General features: G+C 43.1%; 1 protein-coding gene across 2 annotated transcripts in view; it reads left to right on the forward strand.

Moving 5' to 3' along the window:
* The window catches only part of KCNQ3 (potassium voltage-gated channel subfamily Q member 3), a 354,430-nt gene that overhangs the window by 86,681 nt on the left and 248,143 nt on the right, over positions 1–19,606 (forward strand). The gene's annotated exons all lie outside the window — the stretch shown is intronic.

The raw sequence follows: 19,606 nt of genomic DNA on the forward strand, positions 1-19,606 counted from the left end.
CAATGTGATTTATTCATTTAAGTATAGCCCTTAACTGTTTTCTAATATTATTTTTTTCTAATTGATGATGTTTAATAGTTATCTGGTATTCCAACAAAGGTAGAATGTTTTTAATCAGTACCCTGCTGTTGAACTTGTATATTATTTTTACCTTTGAACTAGAATAATGGCATTCTCCATTCTGAAGTTTTCCTATGCTCTTCAGTTTAGTTCTTCAGAATGTATTCCTATAAGTGGAGTCAGTAGGTAAAGGTGTGAATATTTATACCTATTGTTAAACTTATTACCAAATTGCTTTTAAACAAATTTGAGTCTCTTTATATTTCAGTGAGCAAACAACAACCATGCCTCTTTTCCAGATATCTGGGCTAATTTGATGGAAAAAAGTCATATCACATTTTAATTTTAATTGATTTGTTTCAACTGAATTTGAAAATGTTCTTTATATAACCTTTTAGGTTTCTCCTCCTCTGCCTCCTCCTCCTCCTCCTTCTTCTCCCCCTTCTCCTCCTCCCCTCCCCATCCCTCTTTTCTTTCCTCCTCCCCTTTCCTCCTCTTCCTTCTCCTCCTTCTCACCACTCTCCTCCTCTTCCTTCTCCTCCCCTTGTTTTCTTCTTCCTTCTTCTTCTTTCTCCTCCTCCTCCTCCTCTTCTTTTTTCTTTTTTTTTCTTCTTTTTTGACACAGGGTCTTGCTCTGTCACCCAGGCTGCAGTGCATTGAGGCGATTATGGCTCACTATAGACACAACTTCCCGGGCTCGAGTGGCTAATTTAAAAAAAAAGTTTTTTTTTTTCAATAGAGATCGAATCTCACTATGCTTCCCAGGCTGATCTCAAACTCCTGGTCTCAAGCGATCCTCCTGCCTTGGCCTCCCAATGTGCTGGGATTGCAGGCCTGATCCACTGTGCCCAGCCTCCTATTTCTTCCTTTATAACTGCCAAGATCTTCTAAGAGGTCTTTATTTACTGAGGACAGTAATCTCTTGATATCAGATATATGAAAATGTGTTTCCTAAATTGTCACTTTTCTTTAAAGTTGATTTTTTTTCTTCTTCAAAAAATTCATATTTTTATGTATAAAATCTTTTCTATTAGTCTTTTCCTTTGTGGTTTTGTCTTAGAGTTTCCACTTCTTAAAATCTTTCCATTATTATCTTAATGAAACTGGCTCTAGGTTTTCACCATTAATTAAGATGTTTCCTATTGGTTTCAAATAATTCTTACATGTTAAGGAAGTATCCTTCTATGCTACTGATTTTTAAAAATTGGGAGTAGACATCAAAATTGATTAATTACCTGTTGGTTATCTATTAAGGTGATTTTATAAATTTTTCCTTTGACTTACTGATGTAATGACTCCTGTTGGAAACTTTTCTAATGTTGGGCTGTCTTTTATGTTCCTGGCATAAGCCCTATTTTCAGACATCTTGAATTATATCGTCTTATTTGGACAGGATGAATTGTATTTTATTAAATATGCTGTAGACCCTCCTACTAAGATTTTACTTTGGATTTTGACTTCTGTGAATATTTGAGAGAATGCCCTTTCTGGTTTCTAAAATTTTAATTGAGATATAATAATAATTGTATGTGTTTTGTGGGATAAAGTGTGATGTTTCAATACTTACATACATTGGGTAACTATCAAATGATGGTAATTATCATATCCATCACCTCAAACATTTGTCATTTCTTTGTAGTGAGGATATTCTTTGTTTTTTTTTTTAATCATATTTTTGTTAGTTTTCAACATGATGCAATACTCCCCAAAATGGATTTAGATAATTGTCATTTTTCCTTAGAGTCAGAGGAATGATTCATGAACCATTCCGGGAAAATAAAAGATAGTCCAACATGAGAAGAGTTTTCTAAAAGGAATCATCACATTAATAAATTAGAGAAAAAAATTATATAATTACCTTAATAGATGACCAGTTGGCAATTGATCCAGTTTGATATCTGTTCCTATTTTTAAAATCCATAGCGTAAGAGAAAACTTCCTTAATATGGTAAGAATTATTTGAAACCAATAGGAAATATCTTATTTAATGGTGATAATTTAAAAGAATGATTAATTTTATATGATTTTCCTCAAGATTTTTTTTTTGAACTCACTTTGGTAAATTATATTTACCTTTAAATCCATCTATTTAACCAACTTCTTCAACTACACAGAACTGTTTATAATTAATATTGTTGAGATTTAAAAATGGATCTATATCTGTGTTTCCCAAATTGTCACTTTTCTTTAAAGTTCGTTGTTTTTTCTTCTCCAAAAAATTTATATTTTTATGTTAAAATCTTTTCTTTCAGTCTTTTCCTTTGCAGTTTAGAGTTTCTACTTCTTAAAGCCTTTCCTTTATTGTCTTAGTGAAACTGGCTCTAGGTATTCTATATGCTTCCTAAGAAAATTTAATTTTATTCTACATTTAACTGGCTCTGATTCATTTTTCAATTTTACTCTTAATTTATGTTTTTATAATTTTTAATTTTATTAAGCTGTTTCTTAAGAGTAAAAAATATTTCATTGAAACCTCAATTTATTTATTTTAATCTAGGCTTCTTTAAAATTGACAGCATGCAGGGCTAAACATTTTCCTCCGAGGACAGCTTTGGATACCACCTTAAATTCTGACAATTCCCCTGCCCCCCGAATCAGGAGAATATGTTTTTGTAGGAATGTATATCAAAATCTTCTGAAGAATTTTTCAAACCACATAGCAGTCCCTGAAAGTCTGATCTCTTCCCTGCACCATCCCCCGCATCCCAGGGTCCTTTAATTAATTTTTTTTACTTTTCTCTGGTACTTTGTTTTAACTGTGTTTCTAATAGATACAAAATTGTTAGACTTGATTTCTTTACCCTATTAGGGTGTTGTAAGGAGAGTTAAATTTTAACTTACATGCTCGATTATCCATTATTGTTACCATCTTGTTTTTTTCTATGCTTTCTGTTCATTGTATTTCCTTGCTTTTTCCTGGCTCTTGTATTTTTTTGCTAGGGGCTCCCTGCCACACCTCCTTTTGCCATAAGGCAGATCCCCCGGTCTGGCATGAAGTTATGTGGGACCCAGTGCTGCTCAACTAAACATACTGCAGTTTCTGAGGTAAAAGCGGTACAAGGTCCTGAAGACAAGGACCACCCTCAAAATGTGTATGCAAGCCTGTAATCCCAGCACTTTGGGAGGCCGAGGCGGGTGGATCACGAGGTCAAGAGATCGAGACCATCCTGGTCAACATGGTGAAACCCCGTCTCTACTAAAAATTACAAAAATATTAGCTGGGCACGGTGGCATGTGCCTGTAATCCCAGCTACTCAGGAGGCTGAGGCAGGAGAATTGCTTGAACCCAGGGGCGGAGGTTGCGGTGATCTGAGATCACGCCATTGCACTCCAGCCTGGGTAACAAGAGCAAAACTCTGTCTCAAAAAAAAAAAAAATGTATATTGCTTCCTGTTAGTGGCTGGTTGCTTTTAAGTGATGGTTCTGTGTCAAGGACTCTGTGTGGGTCTCTGTTTTTATTTCGTATTGCTATGACAGAGTACTTGAGACTGGGTAATTTATAAAGAAAATAAACTTAACCTCTTTCAGTCTGGAGGCTGGGAAATCCAAGAGTAAGAGACCCACATCTGGTGAAGGCCTTCTTTTATTATTGGCACGTAATAATTTTACATATTCATGTGGTACATGTAGTGTGATGTTTTGAATTATGTATGGATTGTGTAAAAGTCAAATCAGGGTATTTAGCATATCCATCACCTCATACATTTATCATTTTTTTGAGGTGAGAATATTCAAAATCCTCTTTTCTAGCTATATACAGTACAATATTGGTAACCATAGTCACTCTGTGCAATAGATCGGCAGAGCTTACTCCTTCTAACTGTAACTTTGTACCCATAGACAAATTTCTCCCCATTGCCGCATCCCCCTGTCCTTCCAACCTGTAGCAGCCACTGTTCTGCTCTTCAAGGTGAGGGTCTTTTTACTTCATAATCCCATGGTGGAAGGAAGAGAGGAAGGGAAAGAGCAGGGGAGGAGAGTGTGAGAGAGCAGAAGGGGTAGAACTTGCTTTTATAACAAGCCTGCTCTCAAGATGACTAACCCACTCCCTGGATAACATTAGTCCATTGCTTGAGGGCAGAGCCATCATGACTAAATGGCCTTGGATTGGGCCTCACCTCCCTACACTGATGCCCTGGGGATTGAGTTACCATCACATGAACTCTGAGGGACACATTCAGACCACTGCAGTCTCTTTGCTGGCATGTTGAACTCCCCAGAAAGCACACTCTGAGTTGGACACTGGCATGCATGCTATTTGTTAGGAAGTGCCTTTGACATTGGCACCTGTAGAAGGGAAGGAAAGGAAGCAGCACTGAGCTGAGGGAAGAGTGGCATTGCAGTCCCCGCAAAAGCCTCCACTGACTTCACGCAATCTCTGAAGCTGGGATGATCTCTCAGAATTGCTTCAAGTTGGGGCAAAGGAGCTGTGCCTGTTTACTTGTATGTTGATGGGTCACTGGCTGTTGGATCACATCTGGAAGGAGGCATGATCTTGGGTGAGGAGTTTTATTTCAGCCAACATAGTCCTCTAAGAGCTGATTGCTGAGGTGTTCTTGTAGAGCACTCTGGCACTCTACTGAGGGCCATCTTTTCTTTCAGAGGGAAGATCTGTTAGCCATCACAGCATGTACTACAACCTGCCGTGTCCTTCCTGGCCACTGGGAAAAGCATTGCATGTGGGTTATCCTGTTTAATTCTCACAAAGTCCTGGGAAATAGGTACTACCACTGTTTCCAGCTTACAGATGGGAAAGTGAGGCAGCAAGAGATTGAAGAAGTTATCACTAGGCATAGAGTAGCAGAACTGACACTCCAAGCTAGACCGTCTCACTTTAACATACTGCGTCATTTGATCAGAAAGTTATGCGTCCTGCTCTTACTTTTCCTAGCAGTTACTTTTAAATATTAAAAAACCCTTTGAACTTGTATTTCTCAAATGACTATATGGTTGTCTTTGAGTTGCCGTTACACCTGAATGACCAGCTGACAGGTGTAGAATTCTTGGGTTGCAGCCTTTCCCCATTAAGCCCTTGCTTGGATGTTCAGCTGCCTTCTGAGGTTTAATGCACTGTACCGAGAAGAAGTCTTTAGGGCCTTCTGATTCTTTTCTCTTCCATTGAACATGACTTCTTTATTTCTGTTTGTGTGCGTGTAGAATTCTGTCTCCATCCTGGATTTGAAAAATTGCCATCATATTACTTCAAGATGTTTACTTCCTTCCTATCTGCTCTTCTCGTGGGGAAATCACTTATTCATTCTTTCATTTATTCAAATTTTGAAATGTGTTGGTGCTCTGTCCCTACCAGACACAGAACTAGGAGATGGGGACACAGAGATAAGAGCTATGGCAGCTCACAGGGACAAGGGAACAGATAAGAATGCAAAATGCAGTGCTGTGGGGTGGGTGTGTGCTGGGGAAACAGACCTAGCAAAGACTCACTGAGTCAGAGGGCAGGACTTTGGACAGAGAAGCCTTCTTATAGAAGGTGCACCCTGATTTGGGGTTTGAAGGATGCATAGGAGTTTGTCAGGAAACAAACTGGTGTCCCAGCACTGACTCCCAGTCTCCTTAGGCCTGACAAAGTGGATCACAGCAAATTGAAGCTAAGACTTAACTTGGAATCTCTAGATGCTTTACCTCTATTCACTCACTTAATCCTTATTTTTCAGAGGAGAAACTGAGACCCAGAGAGGTTACCTGGCCTGCCAAAGTTACACAACCAGGATGTTTTAGAGGCACGTTTGCTTCCTTGCTTGGCAATGCTCAGAGGGCAACGTGATCTTTGGAAACAGGAGAAAGCCATCTACAAATAGGTTTCTTTTCCATTAGGAAAACCTTCCTACCTCCCTGTCTCAATCGTCATCCACAAGGTCTGCATCCCCTGTGTGTGCATGTGCCAGGCACCGTTTCAGCACTGAGGGTTGTAGAGATGAACAGGCATAGTCCTGTCCATCCCTCCAGTGTTTAGACCCAGTTGATGTTATATGGTGCTGGGGCTCAGCCCAGGTCTGTTGAGTATATGAAAGTGGGGACTCAAAACCATCTTAGTGCCAAGTGAATGGACCAGACTCTAGTTACTGCCTTCTTCTCTTTGCCTCATGGCTCCTTTTGCAGCCTGAGGCTTTCTCTGACCTCCGCTCCCCACCAGCCTCTCCTGGCCCCAGCTCCCTGTAGGCTGGCAGTGCCTCCACCTCCCTCACTGCCCTGGTCCTGTCACCACAATGATCCAGCATTCTGCAAGAAAAACTCACTGCACAAGCCATTTTTCATAAGAAAACTCCTGTGATTTCTCAGGCCCTGAATGCTGTGTGGCCTCAGGAGCAGCTGGAGGCATTCCTCTGTAACCTGTGCCTCTTGTTCCCCTCACCTTGGATCTTTATCGGGTGGGTGAGCACTTGGTCTTCAAAGCAAAGTTGCTGGATTCATGGGGAAGGCAGGCAAAGGGATGGTTTGGGTGCGGGGCATTTTCAGCTGTGTACCCTTAGAAGACAAGGGGTTGGAGTTTTTTTCTATTTAGAATGAGAGAGTTTTAGGAAGACTTAGGTACTTCTCATGATGATGCTGTGAGCCTGGAGCTAGTTCTGATGCTGTAGAGACTGTCTCATTGAATCCTCCCAACTGCTCCATTCGGCGGGTTCTTGCTTTATGTCCATTTTACAGATGGAAATGCTGAGGTTCGCAGATGCCAAATGAACAGAGCTGAGAAGCAGCAGAACCAGGATCTGGGTGCAGGCCCCTTGGATTCCTTATCTGGCTCTTCCATGTTATTACCCAGCAAGGATGGTATGCCCCTGACACCCTTCCCCTGTTCCCTTCCCCAGTTCACAAGGAGCTCAGAGCCTAAGCCTGCACTGACTCTCTTGAGGCTAAAGCCGTTTCTTTCTCCTGGGGGCTGGCCGCCTGTCTCCACACTTTACTTCAAAATGCCTGACCCTCCCAATGAATTGATTAAAAATCCTGCAAAATTTTATGGCATATGTCTTAGTCTGTTTTGTGTTGCTATAATGAATACCTGAGACTGGGGAATTTATAAAGACAAGAGGTTTATCTGACTCATGATTCTGCAGGTTATACAAGCATGGATCCAGCATTTGCTCGGTTTCTGGTGAAGCCTCAGGAAGCTTCTAATCATGGCAGAAAGGGGAGGGGAAACAGGCATGTCACATGGTGAGAGGTGGAGCAAGAGAGGGGGGCAGAATACACGTTATTTTAAACAACCAGCTCTCACATGAACTGATAGAGCGAGAATTCCCTCATTACTGTGAAGGCTGTACCAAGCCATTCATGCTGAATCTGCCCTCCTGACCCAAATACCTCCCACCAGACCCCACTTCCAACATTGGGGATCACATTTCAACATAAGATTTGGAAGGGACAAATATCAAGACTATGTCAGCGTGCAAACTTTTTTTCTTTTTCTTTTTTTTTCTGAGATGGAGTTTCGCTCTTGTTATCCAGACTGGAGTGCAATGGCGCGATCTCGGCTCACCGCAACCTCCGCCTCCTGGGTTCAGGCAATTCTCCTGCCTCAGCCTCCTGAGTAGCTGGGATTACAGGCACGCGCCACCATGCCCAGCTAATTATTTGTATTTTTAGTAGAGACGGGGTTTTACCATGTTGACCAGGATGGTCTCGATCTCTTGACCTCGTGATCCACCCGCCTCGGCCTCCCAAAGTGCTGGGATTACAGGCTTGAGCCACCACGCCCGGCCCCTTTTTTCAATAAAGGTGTTATTAAAAAAGAAAGAACTCTAGAGACTTAAAACTATGTATTACACTACAGCTTTTGGCTGGGCTGCCCTGGGAGGCAGTCCTGCATTGCTTGCTATTTAATGTGATTTGGACAAGCTCTCTGCCTGGTTAGTTCAGTGGACAGATGCCGTGACAAGGCGGATCTCCAGGCTCCTGGTGAGATGGGATTTGGCCAGGCCAGAAAGGGTCTACCCATCTACCCACATGTTCAGGATGTTTCCTCCTCAGTTCTGCCAGGAGGCTCAGCTTGACCTCAGACAAGGTCTGCCCAGGCCTTACTGATACCGTGGTGTACAAGATTGTGGGAAGGGCTAAGCTAAAGTAAAGGGAAGGTCTCTCTGGGCACATTTGAGCTGCTGGGCTTCACAGCCGGGTTTTGGGCTATTTTGCTTCTTCTGCATCCATCACTAGAATGTCAGCACCGCAAGGTCAATACGTGTTTTGTTCACTGATTATCTTAAGCACCTAGAACAGTGCTCAATAAGTATTTGTTGAATGAATGAGCTCCAGTTGTAGGCTGGTAGGATGTTAGCAGGAGTTATCTTAATGGAGAATTTTTCTCTCTGGGAAAGTCTTCTCCTTGTCTTTGCAGCATAATAGTTCTGGCTCTCACTAAACATTTTGGGGTACTGTAATCTAGAAGACCTAGAATTCTCTACAGCTCTTCTTTGGGAAGTGCTGTTGCTTTTTAGTGGAAATTTCTGCTATTAATGAATCCAAAACCATGAAACTCGGTGAGTCTATGGATGTGTCTGGCACATTTATCTAAGTGTGACATCTCAGCTGTGAAGCTTTCATGAATGCCAATTCGGGCTAGTGTTGATGACTGTCTTACATAGGGAATGAGTTTTGGTGTCAGACCAATCTAGGCTTGAATGTTAACACTGCCACTATTCAGCTGTGCAGTCTAAAACCAGTGGCTTAACCTCTCTGAGATTCAATTTCCCTATCTGTAAAATTATGGATAGCAGACCAACCTTGTGGTGGATTGAAGTGCCCTTAGCATATAGTGGCACCCAGTAATTACATTCAGGTTAATAGGTTTCTTGGCAGCTCTGACTGCTCATTTTCCATTTGCTTTATCCTCCCTTCTTTTTTCCTGGCTCCTCTACCCAGATGCACAATGCCCTTTGCCTCTTCCGTGTGTGTGTGTGCGTGTGTGTGTGCGTGTGCGTGTGTGTGTGCGCGCATGTGTGTGCATGTGTGTGTGTGTGTGTGTGTGTGCATGTGTTTGGCTTTCATTTATTTTCTATAGAAAGAGGGTATTAGTTCCTGCCCAACCTCCATTGGCTGTAGTTCATGATGAGCTGGGACTCACTCTGGGCCTGAGAGGTCTGCAGAGCTGTGTTTGTCACATCTCTGTATGCACAGTGACCACCTGATACAGGCAGGGTGTTCTGTGAATATTAACTAAATGAACTTGGTTTTTCTCTGGGCATGTGCTCTTACTTGGCTGTGGGACTAACTTTCAGGGATGGGGGCGAGCAGAAGGTAAATCTGGTGAATGAGGCCCAAATTCCTGCAGCTGTGGGTGTGTGGGTGTGGGTGGGGGTGGTGGGAGATGGAGAGAGAAATCCAGGCACGTGCGGGTGGCAACAGAGCCCCACCCTTTTTGGAAGTGGGCAGCTTGGGAAGCAGGCAAGGCTTGTTAGTACTGGGGCTGTTTTGTATGAGAACTAGCACCTTCTTCATCTGGCTTCTGAGGAATAATTTGATCCAACAAGGTTGGGAAAATCACTTCCTGTCTATGCAGGTGACCGTATCTATAAAGCAGTCATTGAGATGCTTGTCTCCTTCTCATATGCCATTAGTGAGGTTGGAAGCAGCCATGTGCTCCATAGTAGCCCCACAAGAGCCTACACTTTAGTCTTATGCTGGCCTGGGCTCAAAACCTATCTCTTCTGATGCCCAGCTGTGTGCCTGGTGCAGACAAGTGGTTTTACTTCTCTACCCTGCAATTCCCATTAGTAAATACGAGGTTTATAGAGAGTCTCTTAAGAAGTTCTTGAACAAAAATGAGGGAATGGGCTAATATTTTCTCATGCCCAGGCCAATGCTTGGTACACAATAGGTATTCCATAAACACCACTTTTTCTACTGTGTTTCTTCTTTCATTGTATAAAGCGTATGGCTGTATATCTATACATTGTGTTAATTACTATTATCATCACCACTAACAGTACAACCCCAGGATTTGTTGGCCTTCGTATAATCATAGGTAGGATGAGCCAAAAAATAAATGTTAAAAAAGATGCCAAGATTTCCTCAGGAGCGTCTAGAAAGTAAATCAGGGGTATGTATTATAGCCCCAGTAGTAATAGCAACTAGCAAATACTTAATTTGGTGTGGTATGTTTCATGTCTTTGTCTCCTGAACAATTAGCTAGATGAATAAATAGCTGTCTGCCCTCAGAAAGGGAACATAATATGCAATTAAAATTAAGGACGTTCTATATGAGAGAACCTGTTACATGAAATTATAGGAGGAGGCAATTGGGGAATATTGTTGTTTTGCATATTTAGGAATCAGGATAATTAGAAGATGCCAAACACGTAGGGCCAAATGGGAAGAGTTTGGGAAGGGAGGAGGATAAAGGCTTCACCTTGTGGGATGTGGGCATCAGTAGGAGGGTAGCTGTGCATGTTATATACAGAAAATGGGGCACTTGGAGCTAATGAAAATGATGAGGGGAGTCCTAAGGGCTGTGATTGTGGAGAAGAAATTTAGACTCTCAGCTGAACAGTGAGTCACATTCCTGCCCCTCCATTTTGTTGCTGTATCATTTGCTCTTTAACATGATCCCTCCATGCTGAAAACAAACAAAAATATTCAGTTAGTGAACAAACTGGAAGAGAATGGTTTGGAATTGGGAAGGCAAGAGTATCTGCCTTAGCATATAGTATTGTTCCATTATTAAAGGCAACATATGGTAAAGTGTCCTGGAAAGAATGACACCAACATGATAATTGCTATCGCAATATGATTGTTGCCATAGGATTGCAGTATAAATTATATTGACTTCCTTTTTCATGTTTTTAGTATGGTCTGACTTTCTTTCTTTCTTTCCTTCCTTCTTTCTTTCTTTCTTTCTTTCTTTCTTTCTTTCTTTCTTTCTTCTTTCTTTCTTTCTTTCTTTCTTTCTTTCTTTCCTTTCTTTCTTTTCTTTCTTTCTGAGACAGAATCTCGCTCTGTCACCCAGACTGAAGTGCAGTGGCATGATATCGGCTCACTGCAACCTCTGCCTCCAAAGTTCAAGTGATTCTCCTGCCTCAGCCTCCAGTAGCTGAGGCTACAGGCACATACCACCTCATCTGGCTAATTTTTGTATTTTTAGTAGAGATGGGGTTTCACCATGTTGGCTAGGCCGGTCTCAAACTTCAGACCTCAGATGATCCACCCACCTTGGCCTCCCAAAGTGCTGGGATTACAGACATGAACCATCACACCTAGCCACATTTTCTGACTTTTAAAAAATGCACTTGAATTACTTTTATAACATTGCTTTTTGTATTATTGTATTTGAAAGATGACATTTAAAAAAATACAAAAAGTAATGTTATAAAAGTAATACAAATGTGTTTTAAAGAGGGCAGGCATGTGACCCATGTTGTTTAGTTTAGAGTCTAAGTTTCTTCTCCACAATCACGGCCCTTAGGACTCCCTCATTATTTACAATAGCTCCAGGCATCCCGTTTTCTGCATGTAATGCAGAAAGTAATATGTATTGTATTACTTTAAAATTTTTTTAGTGTCATTTTTCAAGTAAAATAATCTGTCCTTATAGAACCTTCTTCAAAGCCCATTTTCTATATGTAATGCAGAAAGCAATATGTATTATACTACTTTAAAATTTTTTTAAAGTGTCATTTTTCAAATAAAATAATCTGTCCATGTGGAACCTTCTTCCAAGTCCACAGAATGTGTCGATTACTCTGTTTTCAAGGATGGGCCTTATTTCTGGCAATGGAATTGGTATCCTATGGACTGGAATTTAACAATGCCAGTGTTTCTTGAGTTCCAAGCACCCTTAACAGCGTGAATTTATTTAATTATTGACATTAAAAAATTATTGACATAATCTTCTAAGAAAGACCTTGTCATCCCTATTTTATGGATGAGAAAACTGAGTCAGAGAGAGTAAAGTTGTTGGCCCATTACTACTCTGGCTTCAAGGACCACTGTATTTGAAGATAATTCCACTAATATTTATCAAGCATCTACTATTAACCTATCACTGTGCTTAGCCCTGGAGATGGATCAGAATCATGAACAGGGCAGACAAACCATCCCCATAGATTTTGTAGTCTCAGGCAGAGCTAGAAACAAGCAAACCGGCAATTTCAGTAGAGCTTGACAAGTTCTGTGATAGGCTGGGAGGCCTGCAGACTCCCTGACCCAGCCTCATCCTCCTGCCCCTTCCTTACCTCTCTTGTTCCTTGGTTCCTCCTCTTTAACCGTCAGTCCCTGTAGTAGCCAGGGAGAGACAGGACCAAGAGGATATACAGAGATATCTAGAAAGGCATTTATTATGTGGGATTGGCTCATGTGGTCATAGAGGCTGAGAAGTCCCTTGATCTGCTATCTGCAAGCTGCAGACCCAGGGAAATCAGTGGGTTAGCTCCAGTGATGGCTTGAGAACCAGGAGTGTTCAAGGCCAAAAGAAGGAGAAGAGGGATGCCCCAGCCATGCAGAGAGGGCAAATTTGTTCTTCCTCTGCCTTTTTGTTCTACTTGGGCCCTCAATGGATTGATGGTACTTAACCATGTTGGTGAGCGCAGTCTACTGTTTCACGTGGTAATCTCTTCTGAAAAAACGTCCTCACAGACACACCTAGAAATTACGTTTTACCGGCCACCTGGATATCCCTTAGCCCAACCAAGCTGTCAGATGAAATTAACCGTCACACTTCCCTTTTCCTCTCTCTCCTTCACTCTGTTTCTATTTTAATAGCTCAGTCTCTTCCTCATTCTTTCCTTTCACCTGGTCCTTCCAATTATTTGGAGTGGACGGCAGTGGCATGGTAGAGGGGATGAGCACAGGACCAGCGCTCTGCTCTTTGGGGATCCCATTCCTGTTCTGATTTAAGTCAGCGTCACTTATCTCTCTGGGCCTCTATTTTCTTTTTCAATGAAATGAAGAAAACAATTCCTACTCTGATTTTCAGATAGAATGGTGGGAAGATCAAATACACTAATGGATATTAAAACAGCTGGTCAAGTGGTAAAAGATATGCAAATGTAAGTTACAATTCGCAGGTGTCAAAAACAAAGGGATTGGGATCAACTTCATAAGTGTTTGGATAGTCATCTGCACCAAAGCAATGCATTTTCTACCTCAAATCGCTTAAGGCTCGGTGGCGCTTTCTCTCTCTCAGTTCTCAGCATGGAGGCTTCATTGCCTGAAATTCTTCCATTCCTTTCTCCCTGCCAAAAAAAACTCCCAGTTAATGAAACCATTGCTCCGTGTGCCCGGGGCTGGGTGGGTTACTGGGAGAACAATGTGAGGGCTGCACGGAAGCACTTAGTTAAACACACAATTGTGGATTGCCAGCACCATATTTGGAACAGAGTAATTATACTCATTACAATGTAAAATGCTGCTGATTGGAAGATAGGCCATCAATTTAACTACAACTTTTCAAGAAGAGAAATATCAGAAATGTTAAACGTACACATCAATTTAAGACATTCTGATTTTAGAAATATATTAATGTGGGGAGAAAAAAGCATGCCTCTTAGAATTGAAGAATTAGGGTAATAACTATGGAAATGGAAATTTGGACAGACGAAGTTAAGTAGACAGAAAATAAATTTGGCATGCTAGGCAAGTTCAATTAGAGAAAAACATAGCCACATCCATGTTCTGTGAGAGGCTGACAAGAGAGAGGCCTGGGCTTCAAGCTGACTCATCATGGTGAGTAAGACACCCCCCTGCCCTCAAGGAGCTTAAGACAGATATCTAACTGGGTAATTGACTCCAGAGCGGTGACTGAAAGGATGACGAATCACAGATGAGCATAGGTGACATTTACCTGGCATGGGGTGACGGGTTGGGGGGAGTTTCTAAAGAAACTGTTATCTGTAGTGAATTTCCAGGGGTGAAAAGGAATAGGCCAGGAGAAGAGGCTGAGATGGCATTGGAGAGAGAGGTTACCCGGCAGAGACACAGGTGGGAAGTGTTTCTGTGCATTCTTTCAGAGAGATCCTAGGAGAGGGAGGCAATGCTCTAGGGAACAGAGTGGCAGGGAACAGAACCACTTAAAGCAGCTATTTTTAAAGTGTGGTCTGCCCTCTCTGCATACCCCAGGGCCCCTGAGACCCTTTCAGGAAGTCTGAGAAGTCAAACCTATGTTCCTTATGCTAAGATTTCATGTGCCCTTTTCAGTCACATTCTCTCAGGGGTGTACAGTGGAGTTTCTCAGTGGCTACAGGATGAGTGAGATCAAGACAGATTGAATGCTGAAGCAGAAATGGGAGTTCAGCTGTCTCCTGTTGAACCAGACGTTCAAGAGATTTCCTGAAAGGCACAACAGTACCATTCTTTTCAGTAGTATTACCTGTTTTGGAAGATGTAATGATTTTTTTTCATAAATATATGTTATTTATGCAAATAGGTAATGGATTTAATGTTTTTATGTTTAAAGGAATTAAAAATTTGTTTAAAATATCTTGGTTTTAGTTTGTAACACAGTGAATATTGGTGGATATGATCTGCACAGATGAAAGTTCTTTGGGATTTTTTATAAAATTGAAGTTTAAAAAATACTAGATTAAAGATTAGCTTTCTGCTCAAAGAGCTAACAATGGAGCTATCATTTGACCCAGCAATCCCATTACTGGCTATATATATATATCCAGAAGAATATAAATCATTCTACCACAAAGACACATGCATGTGAGTGTTCATTGCAGTGCTATTTACAATAGCAAAGACATGAAATCAACCTAAATGCCCTTCAATGGCAGACTGGACAAAGGAAATGTGGTACATATACACAATGGAATACTATGCACCCACAAAAATAATGAGATCACTTCTTTTGCAGGAAGATGGATGGAGTTGGAAGCAATCATCCTCAGAAAACTAACCCAGGAACAGAAAACCAGACACTGCATCTTCTGAGTTATAGGTGTGAGCTAAATGATGAAAAGTCGTGGACACACAGAGGGGAGCAACAGACACTGGGACCTACTTGAGGGTAGAGTCTGGGAGGAGGGAGAGAAAAAATTGCTATTGGGTATGGAAATTAGTATCTGGGTGATGAAATCATCTGTGCAACAGACTCCCATAACACGAGTTTACCTAAGTAACAAAGCTGCACATATACCCATGAACTTGAAATAAAAGTTTTTTTAAAAGGTTAGCTTTCCAGGAGGGGGGGTGTTTGTGTCACAGGTGCCAGCAGGGGGCAGTATTGGGCCAAGGCCCCTGCAGCAGGAGGTAGGATGCAAGTGGGATGGGGAGTGGAGGCGGATAGTGAGCTAAAGGGAAGCCCCAAGCAAGCCGTCACTCCAGGAAGTTTCCACGCTCTCTGTTCTAGAAGTGAGTCACCATTTCCTCAGGTGCCTGGGGCTGAAGCTGGCATTTGCCCTTTATCTTGTTTTTACAACATCACCATGAGAAAGGGGCTGGCAGCTTTTACATTTTATTTATTTATTTATTTTTATTATTGCACTTTAAATTCTGGGGTACACGTGCAGATCGTGCAGGTTTGTTAAGTAGGTATACATGTGCCATGGTGGTGGTTTGCTGCATCCATCATCCCATCATCTACATTAGGTATTTCTCCTAATGCTATCCCTCCCCATTCCCCAGACACGCTGCTATTCCCCTAGCCCCCCGCCCCCCAGGCCCTGGTGTGTGATGGTCCCCTCCTGGATTCCGTGTGTTCTCATTGTTCAACATCCATTTATGAGTGAGAACATACTGTGTTTGGTTTTCTGTTCTTGTTTCAAGGGAGGAAGTAGGGTCAGAGAGGTCAAGTGGCTTCCCTGACAACATGGAGCGTGTCGGGTTGGAGCCAGGGTTCCAATCCAGGTCTGTCTGACTTATGGGCCATTGCAGTTTTCTCCTGTGACAAGGGGCCTCCGTGGCCCCGAGGGTGTTTGAGGCTCTGGTCCATGAGAAATGCCTGGGGCTTTGGCCCTGCCCCATGGCTGCCCTGTGAGATGGTGTCTGATGGCACCGGGGAGAACATGCAGCCTGGGGGTGGCAGCCAACTCAGACGCTGGTATCCACCTTGGGGAGGGTGGTGGATGCTGATCTGGCAAAATGACTGTCCACTGAGGAGGTTGCCATGGCCTGCAGGGGCTCCGGAAAAAGTGTGCAAGAGTGATGAGCTTGTCCTTATGTGGAACCAACCTGGGGAGCTGGGGAGGGAGGACTCCTCTTCAGGGCAGCTGTCTCCTTGCAGTCATTCAGCAGAGCTCACTGAGTGCCTGTATCTGCTAGGTGCTAAGCTTTGTCCAGTGGGAGAGAGGAATCAACACCCGTTAACTTATTTCAATGCAGTCAGCAAGCAGAGGCAGAACTGACATTGGGTCTTGGTGGCTCTAGACTTCATTCTGACACTGGTTAGCTGGGTGACCCTCGGCACTGACTTAGTCCCTCTGTGCCTCAGTTTCCTCTGAGTCAAATGGAAATAGTATATACAAGTATCAAGCACCTTGTAGGGTAGGTGAGAATTAGATGAACAAGTACGTGTGAAACCCTTAGATCTTGGCCTGGCAGAGAGAAAACCCTTGACAAACGTTATTTCTACCATCTTATTATACGATTCTTAGTATGTCACATTAGTATCTGGTAGCTTTTTAAGGCCCATCTCCTCATGTAATATTCACAGTGGGTCTGTGTATTAGGTGTTTTATTATTGTCCAATGATATTAATAAGTAAATGGAGGCATAGAGAGGTTAAGTGATTTATCCCAGGTGTAGGTCTCCAGGGCTATCTCTCTGGCCTCCCTCCCTGTGTTCAAACTACAGGTGGCTCACTTTTCAATACCCACATCTGATGCTGGAGGCCTTGGGTGTTGGCATGACTTGCCTTAAGAGGAGTTCCCTGGTTAAAAAAAAAAAAGGCTGGGAAAGCACAGGGAGGTGGAATGGGCCTGGTGGTCCACTAACGAATCAGAATCCCAACCAGACTGAGGCCATGGCAATTTTGTGAGATTCTAGATCTTTGGTCATGTTACCGTTCTTTCCTTCTTCTACCTGCCCCTTCCTAACCACAGTAATGTTCAGAGACCACTCCCCGCCAGGAGCCCAGCTTTGCAATTTGCATGCCTTTCTGCCTCTAATATTCATAATGGCCCGTGAGCCTATGCTAAGGAGAGTGTTGGATGCCCACTCAAGCCCACCCCACTGGGCTCTGCTCTGAGCACTTTTTTTTGTTTTGAGACAAAGTCCCACTCTGTGGCCCACGCTGGAGTGCAATGACATGATCTCCACTCACTGCAACCTCTACCTCCTGGATTCAAGCAATTCTTCTTTCTCAGCCTCCAAAGTGGCTGGGATTACAGGTGCATGGTACCATGCCCAGCTAATTTTTTGTATTTTTAGTAGAGATGGGGTTTCACCATGTTGGTCAGGCCGGCCTTGAACTCCTGACTTAAAGTGATCCACCCACTTTGGCCTCCCAAAGTGCTGGGATTACAGGCATGAGCCACCACGCCCAGTCTCTAAACACTTTTATGTCTTCATTTCCATCTCAGAACAGCCCTGTGGGAGTAGTACTATTAAGGCATCCATTTTACAGATGAGAAGCTTGGGGCTTGGAGAGGTGGAGGAAATTGCCCAAGGACATTTAGCTAGTAAGCATCAGAGGTAAGACAATATAAGAGACAGTCTAATTTTAGAGCCATCCATGAAGCTGCAACCTTAGAAAGAAAAGACCTATGGAGCTGACTCAGTGGGGTAAGCAAGAAAAAGAACTCAGAATTTTGGGACAGACCACTAATAAATAGAATGGTGATGTTGGAAGCCCAGAGGAAGACGTTTAAGGGCTGCAGATGTTCCCTGGCGGAGCTGGCAGCAAGGGGAAGGATGGGACTGGGACAGAGGCTAGCAGTGATGGGTAGGGCCTGGTGCTAAATGCCCCTGGAAGACTGGCTGCTCTTTACCGCAGGGCTTGACTGAGACTTTGTACCTACCCTGAGCAAAACGGTGTCTTAAATGGTTACCAATCCCCCGGAGTAACTCTCAAGATTCAATCACAGGCCACAGCCTAAGGAAGGGTCCTCACCAAAGGGCAGTGGCGTAATGTGTTTGCTGTGTGTGGAGGGAGATTGAAGAAACATGAGGCCTCCTCTGCTGATATTTACTTTGGAATTACTCACTGTTCACATTGGAGCCACTGCTTGGGAGGATGCAGCCTGTGCTTCTTGAGTCTTAAAGGGGTAAAGCTTTATCTTTTTTCATGGAGAGTGGTGTTGGTTTTTGCCTGATTGTCCTAGCTGGGACAAGTACTACCTTCTCTGCCTCTGAAGATACTTGTCACTGCTTATAACAGAGCAAGATCTCAAAGAGGGATTTCATTCACGAACCCTGCTCCTCTGTGGGGACCAGCGTATTGACGGTAGCCATAGGTTATATGTATTCACTGTTCAGTCCTTTTCAACTCCTCCCTGATGACTCAGCTCAGACATCTCCTTCTTTGGGAAGTCTTCCCTGACTGCCCACGTATAAAGCCAACAACCACAGCAGGCAGACACTTAGTCCCATTTAGAGCAATGATAACGTTTCTGATAGAATAAGTCACTTACCCAAATTATTAAGTACTTGCTTTGGGATTCAGTATCGTTTCCAGTAGATCATATTGAAATTCCACATGGTGGCTAAGGACTCCAGGGGAACAAATAGGCCCAGCAAATTACCAGAGCCCGATGAGACAACCAATCAAGAAACGTGCTTACTAAGTGCTCCACGTCCCACTGAGGGAGATAAGAAACCTCAGTTCCTGACCTCAAGGAGAGTCAGACTGAAAATGGAGGAGCGGGTGGATGAGGCGAGGTTGTGAGGAGATTTGTGTCTACACCAATCTTTTTGTGGCTGGGGGTCAACAACAAATGCATCTGGGAGTGATGAGAGAGGGTGTCCTGGAAACGAAGGATGTTGCCAAGGATTTGGAAAATGAGAAGGGCACAGAACCCTAGAGTGGTTTAAGGGCTTAGACTTAGGAGTTCTGGCCCCTGGTTTGCAAATTGCTGGCTCTTGGACAGTGTAACTTTCTGTGCCTCAGTTTCCTGATCTGTAAATGGAGATGATGACTGACCTCACTGGGGACTGGTAAGTAGTAAGCCAGATCAGACATGAGAAGCACTTTGTACAGAGCCTGGCACATTGTTTAGCATTTGAGAAGTGCTGCCTCTTGTTATTGTTGATATTTCTTATCAACAAACTATTATATCCAATAGTACCAGTAAGAAGGGCATTCCTGGTCATGGGTTCTGCTCCCCAAGGTCTGCCCAGCCTGAAGTGCCTGGTTCCCACCCTTACCAAGTGTGTAACCAGATCTTCCATTGCTCTTCAGCTGAGTTTGGCTTGAACATCTTGCTTTCCTCTTTCCAATTGATTTGGGCTGATTGAGGCCATGAAGAAAATACAGGTCTCTAATGGCACAAACAGACAGCTTGCCAGAAGGAGCAGGCTGGCAGCTCAAAGATGCTGCCCCTTTCCCCACACCAGCTGGCCAGTGGTGCTGAGGACTCACTGCCCCAGCCAAGCATCAGGAGGAAATTACAGGATACCCTTAATCATACCTGTTACTCCTATTGAGTCAGGTTTCTGGAGGAAG

Source organism: Callithrix jacchus, chromosome 16 (assembly GCF_049354715.1).
Source record: "Callithrix jacchus isolate 240 chromosome 16, calJac240_pri, whole genome shotgun sequence".
Lineage (NCBI taxonomy): Eukaryota > Metazoa > Chordata > Mammalia > Primates > Cebidae > Callithrix > Callithrix jacchus.